The sequence below is a fragment of the Phodopus roborovskii genome, unplaced genomic scaffold (assembly GCF_943737965.1).
Source record: "Phodopus roborovskii unplaced genomic scaffold, PHOROB, whole genome shotgun sequence".
Classification (NCBI taxonomy): Eukaryota; Metazoa; Chordata; class Mammalia; order Rodentia; family Cricetidae; genus Phodopus; species Phodopus roborovskii.
The window spans coordinates 14,070,603-14,080,268 of record NW_026126407.1 but is presented as its reverse complement, the minus strand read 5'-3'; positions in this window follow the sequence as shown (position 1 = coordinate 14,080,268).

The window sequence follows — 9,666 nt, the reverse complement described above, 5'->3', positions numbered from 1 at the left end:
GCCCCTCTGTTCTCTTATTCCATTTTCTTGCATATCTATCTTTTTCTCCCCCCTCACACTTCCCTTTCCTTCTCCCCCCTCCCAATCTTCTTATTTATCTTTAGCTAGAAAAAATACCTCTATCAATTGCTAGTGCTACATTCAGTGCTTGAGGACTACTGTCTTACGACATGCAACTTGCATTATTTTTAAAAATCTAATTAATGGCCTCTGCTTTTTAAATTGGTATTGTTATGTAAACATACAAGACAACTTCCCAGCACTCTTGTCCCTCTAGTTTTTCCTTGAGGCTCATGCTGTTCACCTGTTCCACAAATCCATTGTGCCATCCGCTGGCTTTTATGACCACTTTGTTGGCCTGTCTCTAAACTCCTTTCTCATTCTCTGTTCCCTCTCCATTTAAACCCAAGTAGAAAGACAGTTACTGCGACAACTCTTGTGGTTGCCTTCCCCACATTCATGAGAAAATGGTACCATTATAAATTCATGCATACTAACCCCTCAGTGCTAGGGTCATATAGTAAACTTCTTAGATCCCTTTTAAAAATTGCTCCTTATTTAAAATCTCCAGTCTCCTTAAAACCCTATTTTCCTCTTTGACCTGAACAAACGATCTCATAGTCTGTGTAAAAGGGACAAAAAGAAAAAAAAAAGAAAAGAAAAGAAAAGAAAAGATCTGGACACACGAAAAAAGAAGTGCCCCAGCCTTTTCTCCATACAGCAATTAATTTGCTACAGAGAAGCTGTGAAATGCTGGTAAGAAGTGAATCCCTCCTGATAAAGTCTAAAGCTAGGATGGCTGTTGGTGTGTGTCCTTTAGTGAACTTACCTCAAAACACAAGGATAGATAGAACTGGAAGAAAAGAAAAACTAGTGAACTCCAAGATACAGCACTTGAACGTATCCAGGTATAAGTGAAAAAGTAAAAGAGAATGAAGAAAGCATAAGGGATCATGGGACCTCATCAAGCATATAAATACATGTGCCATGAATGAGAAAGGGGAACAAAAAGCTAATTTGAAGAAACACTGGATAAATTTCTCCAAATCTTTGGAGAGATATAGATCCAGAACCATTAAAGTTGAAGGATCCCAAGAAAGGGTAACCCAAAGGAAGCCATAAGATACATCATGATTAGATTGCCAACAATTTTAAAAGCATCAGGAGAAAAGTGACTTATTTCTTGGGGACCTGTAGGAGGAAATCTATAGGAGGCTAACAGAGAACTTCTCCACAAATCAGAAACAGAGGGAGTCAAATACTCGGAGTTCTAAAAAAAACTACCAGCCAAGACTATGGTAGACAGAAACACCATCCTTCAGAACTGAGTGGAAAGAAAGATTTTTCTTTATTCTTTTTTTTTTTTAAAAAAAGACTTTTTGTAGGTAGACAAGAGTTGAAAGAATTCATCACTGTAAGAGTTATTTTACAAGAAATAATGAAGAGAGTCCTTCACATTGAAATTAAAGAACTCTAATCCAAAACATGGAGACAAACTCACCGCTTAAGGTAAATATACAGTCAATTCAGAAAATCCTAATGTTGCTTGCTTGTGTTTGTGTTTGTTTCCTGAGACAGGGTCTCATACTGTGGCCCAAGTTTACTTTGCCAAGCTTGTAGTTATCCTATGTCAGTCTCTCTAGTGATGTGATTAAAAGTGTGAGCAACCACTCCTCACTTGAATATCTCAATAGTATAATGATTAAATAACTTTTAATTCTAAAATCAGCTAAAATATAAAAGTACTAAAAATAGCTACAGTTGCAATAGTTTGTTAATATACATACAGTAAAAACATATGTACAATGTGGCACCAATAGCATAATAGGTTTTAGCTATATATTTGAATTGTATGTCTGTTTTATGTAGGTGGATATTTAGTGTTGTGTAAACAATTACTGGTGAAAAGGCAAAAAAAATCAAGAAACATTGTTCTAGATACAACACACCAAGTCATTAAAAAGTAGATCTTGCCACTTGTAGCTACAATTATTCAACACAGAACATTATGCCAAGTCTAATAGGCTAGACACACATTTCATGATCTCACTTTCATGTGGAATCTAAAATGTCAAACTCATAGAAGCAGAGAATATAATGGTGATTTCCAGGAACTGAGAGTTATGGAAATGGACAAATGCTAGGGAGAGGGAATAAAGCTCTCAAGAGATAACTATGTTCTCAAGATTTAATGTGCAGCATGTGTGATGATAAGCATATCAATTAGATTGTGGCAATCACTGAGACATAAATTATATATAGTTCATTTTATATATACAAACCTGTATACCCTGAGTGTCAATAACTATCAATAAAGTATTTTAAATTAAAAAATGCAAATGAATGCCAGGAAGTGTTTGTACTGCCATGTTCTCCTTTCATATAAGGAGGTCTACTCTCCATGCAGAGCCACCTACTCTCCTTGGCACTAAACCCATTCCTCTACCCTTCCCGGCGATTTTATGCAATGGAGTATCTTTCTTTTCCATTCTCTTCCCAGACCTCTTCAAATTTACTCAATTCTTTTGGATTCTCCTACCTCCAGCTGTTGTCTATTTTCTCAACTTTCCTCTCTGAGCATCTATGCACAATATAGCATATTCATCTCCTTATGTTCCCTTACTCTCTGACTCTTGTTCTCCTAGCTTTTGCTCCCTTTATTCTCTTTTAGTGATGTCCCACGATCCTTAGTGACTTCTTATTCTGAAACAAACACTGTGCCCTTAATTAATTTGGCTTTTCTCACTGAGATAGAATGCCTCTGACCATCTTTTCCTTTTGGAATGTTCTCTTCCTCTGATTTCTAAGACTCCAATCTTCTCTAGTTACCTTTGTGTCTCTGGACATCTCTTCTCTCTCCCTTGTCAGTTTAATCTTTCTTTACCAAATCTCCAGATGCTCCTGGAAACTCAGCATGATAGACTCAAGTCACATTTTAGGCTTTTCCCCTTAAAAAAAATCACAAATATGACATAATTTAATGTGTTAATGGGTTGATATGGGGTGACTGACTAATTAGTATGGGAATGAATGCTGCTATAGTCTTACTATACAACAGGCACTCTCCTGCATGCTTTATCAAAGGTTCTCTTCTTACAATAACTCAGTGAAATGGTAATTTTTTTTCCTTTTATACAAGTAATTTGAGCTGTTTGAACCAGGTCCTGTTTCTAGGGTCTATATCCACTCTATTGCCACTCAGAAGAATCAATATAATGAGATTAAATTGGAAAAGGCAATAGGATGTGTCCTGGATACTATTCCCCTTCCCCTGTAGATTGTTTTCAAACCTATACGAGTAAAAATTAGCCTTCATTTTTCCAGTATGAGTATTGGCTGAATGCTGTTACTTTCACAAGGTAAAATATATCTTTTAAGTAGTAATTACAAGCATATGTTCCAAGAAAGATTCTGCCCATCTTTATACTTTAAAGCAATTTGTGGCATCAGCCCCATAGATGATACATGACAACACCACACACAACCAAATTCTTTCAGTGTTTTAGTGGGCATCATACTCTATGTCTCAGGACAGAAGTGATGCTGCAAAGGCACCTCCATTTTCACTTTCATTTTCTCCCCATATGACTTCATACATTCTCTTGGCTTCTAGCACCATCCATACCCTGTGAACTCTGAATTTATATCCCAAGCCTAATTCTTTCTTCCTCTGAGTTCCAGGTCAATTTCTGCTAACACTCACTTCAAACCTGAAATAGACAAAATGAATTCATGTCCTTCTTCAATTTTCTTCAAAACATGATTGTATCTGATACCATTTCCTATCACAGTGGATGACAACAGTTGCTCATGCTCAAAATCTGGGGATCAGCCCTGACATCTTTATGGTTTTCATTTTTTTTTCATACCCAATAAACCAAGTTCTATATTAGTTAGTTTTCTATTGCCATGACAGAATACCATGACCAGAGTCACCTTTAAGGAGAAAGTCTATTTTGCTTTTTCAGAGAGTTAAGAGTCCATAATAGTGGGGACCACATAAAATGGGCAGCTAGAGTAGGAAACTGGCTGAGCACCTTTTGTCAGTACATCAGGAAACTGAGTGAATTGGAAGTGGGACTAGACCATAAACTCTCAAAGCCCATCTCCAGGGCTGTACATCCTCAGCAGGTCTCTACATCCTAAAAGTTCAATAACCTCTCAAATAGTGCCACTCCCTGGAGACTAAATTTTCAAATGCATGAGCCTGTAGGGAAGATTTTTTATTCAAGCCACAGGTCTTTCCTAAACAATTTAGAAGCTCACCAACATCTATCTTTGCTGCCATCTTTTTCAAACTACCATCCCTTACTATCTACTCTGTCACATACCTGTGCTACCACCCCAAGTTTCAGACATTCACAACTCCAGACAGAGATCTGATGATATCACTTTCTAGTTTAAAAAACCATCCCTTTGCTTTTTATAAAAAAAAACACCAGAATCTCAAAGGTGGTCCTTGACTGATTTACAAGCTTCACTGGTGATACCCTCCTCTTCCCACTTTATGACTCAGCTATATCAACTTTTCAGGTCTGTGGCTTAGGGTCTTAGCACATCATTGTTCTTCAGCTTCAAGAACCCTTCATCATCTCTTACCTCCATGTCTTTAACAAACTGCGATTGCTTGAACAAGAATGGATGGAATAGGCTCATATATTCAAATGCTTGGCCACCAGCTGACAGAAATGTTTGGGAAGGATTAGGAGGTATGGCCTTGTTGGAGGAGGTGTGTCACAGGAGATGGGCTTTGAGGTTTCAAAAGTCAATGCCGTTCCCAGTTAGTTCTCTCTGCCCAATGATTGTGGATCAAGATGTGAGCTCTCAGCTCTTCCTTCACTCCAGCATCATGGACTCTAACCCTCAGAAACCATTAGCCAAATTAAATCCTTTATTTTATAAATTACTTTGGCCATTGGGATGTTATCCCAGCAATAGAAAAGTAACTAAAATAGAAATTAAGGCTTAATCATCTTCAAAGTTTCAGCTCGAATTATGTTTCTTTAAGAAAATCTTAATACACTCTGAAGAATAATTCATAACTCAGGCTATAGAGATAATGTCTCTTCCAGAGGACCTGATTTCAGTTCCAAGCACCCACATGACACCCTGCAACCATCTCTAACTCCAATTTCAGGAAATCTGATATAGTCGTATGGTTTCTGTGGGCACTAATCACACACATGGTACACATGCAGGCAAAACACCCACACAATTAAAATAAAAAATTTAAAGAAAGGTTCTTATCTCCCAGCTGTGTGTTTCTTTTTCTATTACTCACTGTAAGTACAGATGATATATTTCTGCCACATGAAAATGAAAGCCCCATATGTGCATGCTTGGGATCTTCCTTGTTCTATCCTTGACATTTAGATTAACTACCTGATGCTTGAATGCTTTTTTCCTGTTCAGCTCTTGCTTCCAGTCTTGTCCAGTTGAATTACTACATAAATTGTGTCTTCTGTCCTGTTTTTATTTTCCAGACCAAACCACACATCCTTGTCTCTCCCATTGCATTGTTGGATCCTATGTCATCTCTTGGTTTGGAGCATTGTATCTAGTCTTATCTCTACTGTCCAGTTATTTGGGCCCATGCCATCTTTCCTCTTCAGCTATTTTGTTCTGTCCTGCCACTTTCACGTATCTTCTTACACATCCTGGCTCACTGTCCCAGAGCAGTGACTTCTTGCTACCTTATCTTTCTTCCTTATCTATGCTTGCTGTCTTCTACTTTGCTTCAGCTACTCAGTTCCCGTATTGGTTCACTCATGGGAGAAGTCATTCTGTAAATATGTTTCTCTTATTGGATAGTGAATAAAGCCCTGTTTGCCAATAGAAAAGCAAGATAGGTGAGACTAGGAGACAAGGAGGATTCTGGAAGTTGTAGTGGAAGGGAGTCAAGATGTAGGGACTTGAGGGAAAAGTCCAGACCCCTCTCTGCAGTAAGATAAGACTACATGGAAATACTTAGATTGATAGAAATGGGTTAATATTTAGACAGACCTAGCCAATAAAAAAATGATAGTAACTGGCCGACAGATTCATAATTAATACAACGTCTCTGTGTGTTATTTGGGACTGACATGGCTCTGGGACGAGGCTGGCAGGAAAATACTTATAACAGCCACCTCTGTAGTCCACCCATTCCTTCTGGCCTCTCCTATTCACTTTTTCCAATGCCTCATATCTAACCCCCATTTATTGCACTATTTTCTCTTTCCCTCTCTCTCTCTCCCTAGAGTACCATGTCTTCTCTCTAACTCTGTTATAACCTCCCGTCTTTTCTCTCCTGTTCTATCCTAACACATCTCTCCCCTTCAGCTGTTGTATGCATTGTCTCCATCCTGTTACTACAGGCAAGTCCAAATTTTAGGTTGACATATGCTTTACTTGTTTAAATAAAAGTAGCTGCATTTGGTCACACTTTATTTTTGAATTTTCTCCAACTGTAACATATATTTAAGAAAAATGAATTCTTCTTTCATATTTTCTTGGTTTCAACACTTTTAACCAATTAGTAACCATTTACACAATGAAATTATAGAATCCCAACATACCCACACATAACTGGTTCATGAAAACTAAAATCTTAACCCCATTTCTCCTCACAGTGCATCCTATCTCTTTACAGTCATGTCTCATGGATATCCTGCCACTAGGGACATAGTATATTCTCCTTCCAATTCTGAGGTGGAAACCAAGAGCCAACAGTTGTGGCAGTAGCATCCTGGTCCTTTTTGTGTGTGTGTGGGGGGAGGCATTAATGGTATCCTAGTGTTGTACCCAAAACTCAAAGAGAAAAATAAACTCTAAAAGTTTCTGTGGCTTTTAATCTCCAAGGCCTCCTCCTGGAGCAAAACAACAAGGAGAACCTTGCTGACTAACTGGAATTAAGCAGGTGAGGATTTAAGGGGACATCAGGAATAATTAAAATTGCCTGCTGATTTATTTTCATTATAGTCCATCAATACAAGGAAAATTAGATTCTCAAACACTAATTATTAATGTTACCTGAGCAGTGGGGACAGCATATGACCCTTCAAGTCTGAAACATCCAGGCAGTGATGAAGAACATAAGATAAATCTTTAAAATTCCACACCCCCAGGAATCAATGGGGCCCTAAAGAGTGAAACAAACCAGAGTTGCTAGGGAAAGTTGAAGCATTCCATTTTCCCCCTTCTGAGACTTGTTTCCCTAAGCTCTGTTCTAGTTATGAACAACTAGTGGGTGTTGCCCCTGCTTCACATAGCGGGTGAAGCAGAAAGATGTATGGAGCCAAGAAGGAAAGCTGTGCATGATTAAAACTCCCACAAACGCTGGGGCCAAGCGATGTTTTGCCACCAAGACAGAATTTTCCCATTTGTATCCAGCAACACGAGGACTCAAGTCTTGACATATTTCTGTCTTTCAGACTCCAAGCATTTTTCCATAGATCTGAGTGTCATGGTTTTAGTTTATTTGTTTATTGCTTCCTGGTTTTGGAAATGTAAACTTCTGGTATGTGCAATAGGATATTGTAGAAATATATCAAATTGAGTGACAGAGAAGGGGGTAAAGAGGGGTGGGGAAAGGTTCATCAAAATGAAGTGTGTATGAAGAAGAATTATAAGAGCCTATGGCCTTGCAATTCAGATTAAAAAATAATAATAATATGATAGTAGAACATACATAACATGGCAGAACAGGGAAGGGGGAAGCAATCTCAAGGTGAAGGCAAGACAGCACATATTGGAAGAAGTACATAGATTGCAATGAATGACTGACATAAGGGAATATCTGTAACTTTTCCCAGTAGGGATGGGGGGGGGGTGGCTCAGAGTAATTTAAAAGAAAATAAATACCAGTTGAATTTGTTTGGTTTTAAGAAGTTTTATTAGTGTCCTGGTATGGCTAGGCACCACAGAAGCTAGGTTTGCGTATCTCCAGTCCAAGATTCAACTGTCACAGAATTTATTTCTAAACCAGAAAATAACTTGTTTACTGGTCATTCCCTAAGCAACTAAAGTTCGTTACAGCCACTTAAACTCCTTTGGAGATTCAGGAGTTAGTTGCCTTGAAACCCTGCCCTAAATCCCTAATAGAGGGAGGTGTGCATCAGCGCCCCCTACCGGCCTGAGCATTTGATACCGAGGTAAGTGCAGGAATGAGGCTGTGTATCAGTTCACACCTAATTATATGACTTAACATAATAATGTACAATACCTATTTAACTTTTATGACCATAAAGTTAAAACAGTGTTAACTTTTTCCCAGGTCTGTTTGCAATAGATATAAAAGTACAAATCCTCAAAAACCTCTATTTTCTAATTTGTGAGGATAATAGGGGAAATATTACCAGCAAGAAGTGTTTATCGAGCAGTTGAACAGTGCACCCAAAATAGACTCTACTTTGCAATAAGGCAGTCCTTCTCACACGTATGTGGTCATAAAGACCCAAATGAGTACAAAAGGAGCTCAGCTTCGTTTCTTGTGTTCTTTGTTTAGACACCCCTTAGACAAGCAAGCCGGAAGGAGTCATCTCCATTCTCCTTCAGCATTTCTTCTCTTCTCTCCCTGTGCATGCTCCGTGGCGTTCTCAGATAACTACTATTGTGGTCCCTGCTGGCGGCCACTACTGCATCATTGTTGTGTTTAGTAACTGATTAAAGGTCTGACGCTTAGGCACGTAGCCAGTCTCGTTTTGCTACTAATGTACTCTTTGCCTCGGTCTAGTTCAAATATTCTTCTTTCAGCTTCTAGCTCCAAATAGATTTAATAAATAGTTACTATGTCTGTAACAGTGATGAAAACTTCCAAAAGAGGTGGGGAAAAATGAGTTTTGAAAATCTTAGAGGATCAGAACAATTTTTTCGGTGGCATAGAGCCTAATAATTTGGGTAAGCCACTCACTTGTGTGGGTCACTGCCATGAAGGTTAAAAAGGAAAGAAAAAGAAAAAAGAAAAAAAAATACCTGATCACCTATTTCATAGCTTTATGTCCAAAGGCAATTTAAAAGTATAAAAGCTTTAACCTGCTGGCATGTGAAAGACAAGTTTTACACATTTATAATCTAACAGGATTATAAAATGGCCACCTCCTGAATTAACAATTTAAGTCAGGAGACAAGTGGAAAATACCAGGTCAGAACAGAGGGACAGTCAGAGTTGGTAGATTTCTTGTCATATTCGGCAACAGCTGTGTGCGTGTCAAGTTAGCCAAATCCAATTTCTGCCTTTCAAGGGCACATGTCGGGGCCACCCGCCCACCTTCTCTGTCCAAGGGGAGACTTTTGTGGACAGCATGCCTTTCCTACCACCTTAAGTAAAAGGATGTAGTACCCACCTCATTGGAGCTACAGCTAGCCTTGAGCATTTCCCGGTGCCCTAGGAACTCCTGTTTGTACTTCCATGATTCAGTAGAAACATATGTGGGCTATCATACAGCAGCCTATTGGCCCTGCCGTGGAAGCATAGTGGAAGACATCCGTGGCAAATCCTCCAGAAGGGGAGCAGAGTCTGTATGCAGTCCTGCAATCCTGCCTTGCCGTATCTCTGCTCCATCATCACTGCCTAACCTACGACTTCACTTTCTCCTTCATGCTTAGACTTTCAGACTTCAAAAGAGTCTGTCACCCATCTTCCTAAAACCCGAGCCTTGCCTAGGAATTTTCTCTTAATATCCATCA